Source organism: Nothoprocta perdicaria, unplaced genomic scaffold (genome assembly GCF_003342845.1).
Source record: "Nothoprocta perdicaria isolate Ctin4 unplaced genomic scaffold, notPer1 scaffold_194, whole genome shotgun sequence".
NCBI lineage: Eukaryota > Metazoa > Chordata > Aves > Tinamiformes > Tinamidae > Nothoprocta > Nothoprocta perdicaria.
Window position 1 is genome coordinate 1,019,372 of NW_020455138.1, and position 2,806 is coordinate 1,022,177.

Below are 2,806 nucleotides of genomic sequence, written 5' to 3' on the forward strand. Positions count from 1 at the left end.
CCTCGGATTTYGCCGAGCTTTCGGTTGCAGCTCCATGCGCACAGGGTCACAATATGCCTCTTGCCTCCATATATTGTCAGGTAAAATCAGATGTAAACTCTGCATATTCTAATCAGCTTAGCAGAGGACTTCCAAACTCAGGATTATACTGAACTGCTCTCAAAGAAATATATGCCAGTTAAATAAATAGGAACACTTTCCCACACTTTTCATTCTGGCATTAACATTGCTTTTTAACAACCATTGACTAGCACATTTTTCTATCAGGGGTTTGTTTACCTATGTTTCTTCTTGTATGTTTTTCTGGAAGCCGCTTTGCAGCTACTTATTTAAACTTGGAGTAATAAAATGCCGTTATTATCTGCATCAATATACTCTGGTGTGATACATCACAGTGCTCAGCAGGACTACCTGCAGAACAGCACACTGCTTCCCCAAGAGTACCAGAACCGGTACAGTAAATAATTCATTGCAAGCCTGTATTTTGAGATTTTTTTTTAATAGAAAGCTTTTAAGAAATATTAAGGCGTAGATTGCTCTAAAACTGAGAGACTGCTGATTTAATATTTGTGTATATGATGGAGAAAAAGTGTTTTACCTTGCATGGAAACAATTACATCAGTAATCTATGACATTTCTYTGCAACTCATTATTTACAGTTTTGCAACTATGTGAAAAAGAGCAATTATAATAGGYTTGCCATGGCATTTTTTGGTAAAACCAGCCAATACAAAGTTTTCCTGAACCCATCTGTGAATTCACTCATAAACAGCAAACTTCTGGAAGGGATTTTACATAAAAGGGGACTGCCCTAGTATTGTAACTCTTGGGCGATCAGCTACTGCCCACATGTGCACAAATTACATGGAGTGTCTTAACTTAGATTGAAAATTGGCCATGTGGGAAAATTTTGCCCTCACGGAACAAGCACTTCATGGACAGTGACAGGCACKCCTGGAGAACAACTCTCCTCACCTAAGAGCTACTCTTTTCCACTGAATATGTAGGCTAGTCACTTAGCTGACTTAGAAGTCTAAATGTGGTTGGTCCTAATTTAGACTTTGTATTGTAAGAATTTATAAAACAGGTTTCTGCCATAAAAAGATCACACTGGCAAACCGACTAATCCAGTGCATTTTCTCAAATTACAGGGAGCAGGAAGATGAAAGAAGAAAATCTGCCTTTTGGGAGAGTTTCTTCCTACTTGATAAGTTTGGTGAAGGTCCTTGGGTTGAGTGCTAGGCCAAGAAGTGTAGACTTCCCTGCCTCCCACTTCTGTTAACTCCAAGTCTTCAGTGAGTAGCTCAACAATTATCCTCAGGATAACATTTCATTTAATTTGTAGCCAGATATTTTCAATATACAAATTTATCCAGGAATTCTGAATGGAATGAAATAGCACCTAGAGAAGGATCAGCCTTGAAATTATACAGCCTTTGTGGGATCTCCCAGGAACACAGCAGCTTCTCCTTACTGTATCCTGTCATCTGAGACAACACCAGCCTTTCCTTGAGGTGATGCCCTGTCAGCACATCTCCAAAGCCCATATTTTAACTTGGATTAAGCAGAGATTTCACTGCAGCTTTGGCGATGATATCGTGCTCAGAGGAGAAGAGAGGCAGGCAGGCAGATGCCACCCCATGTTCAGAACTGTAGGATGACCCTGTATCTACACTGCTGGGGGCAGCCAGAGACACGTATTACGAATACTCCTTTTTCCCTGCTCCACGCGTCCTGGCACCGCGTCCCTCACCTATGAAGATTAGTCTTCAGAAAGCCCAACCGATTAATCATATAATCCTTAGGTTTTCTACAAAGCTTTCTGTGTCCCAATAGTATTGATTCATAGCATGGAGTGAAAGAGGTTTTTAGGAACAAAGTGGCAGGTGGTAGATTCAGCCTCAACACACCATCTCCCTTCAGGGAAAGTGACTCTTACAAACAACAGATGGATGGTACAATGGCTAAAGGCTGGGAACTCAAGCTGCATTATTATCTAAAAGGGTTTTTGTTTTAATTTAATAGCAGTATGATAGGTTAATCAAATCAGCGGGGGAAAACCCTGCGGTGGCACTGGTGGAGAAAATACAGTATGTCATTCAATCTGGTAATCACTGTAAATGGGAACGTTAGGGGCAGCGAGGTATATTAATACAGAATGAGACGGAACAAATGTTCCGCGGCTTATTCAGCTACTGTCTACATGAGGCATATTTTGCTAGAGTCAGACACGGAGATAAATGTATCACGTGAGCCTCCAAACCAAGCTATTGAATGAAAGCATTAGGGAAAGGCAGGAACCATTCAGACCTATGCGTAGACTCCAAATTAGTGGGAAGTCATGGGAAGGCAGGGAAAAAGTTGGGTTTTGTGCTTTTCTTAAAAAACCTTCGCCTGGCATTTGTCTGCCTGCATCATCATCTGTAGTACCTCTTTCTGCTGCCACCCAGATTTCCATTCACTGATTTGTTTAACCTCAAAGTGGGAAACTAACTAACACAAATACATTCATTGTCCCTGCTGTAATAGAATTAGGATCCTGAATACACTTCCTGCATTTTAATGAGATTTGTTATACACTGYGTTGTGTGGTTGTCCCCTTTTCCCCCTTCACAGTTCCTAAGACTGGTAAAAGTGCAAGATCAGATTTTTTTTTTAAGCTCGTACATACAATGCTCACAGTGTTCAAATGCTGCGGTTGTGGTGGCACAACTAGGGGAATGCCAGGAGCTTCACAGTTTTAGCTTACACTCCTTCCTCACTGATGCCTTTGTGAATAAGGGAAGGGAGAAGGACGCGGTATCGT

General features: G+C 41.3%; 1 long non-coding RNA gene across 1 annotated transcript; it reads left to right on the top strand.

The window, feature by feature from the left end:
- The first annotated feature begins 1,167 nt into the window (after window positions 1–1,167).
- Window positions 1,168–2,037, top strand: LOC112945611. Its single transcript, XR_003249051.1, has 2 exons — window positions 1,168–1,295; window positions 1,377–2,037. It is a non-coding gene; the product is annotated as an uncharacterized LOC112945611 (long non-coding RNA).
- The last annotated feature ends 769 nt before the right edge of the window (window positions 2,038–2,806 follow it).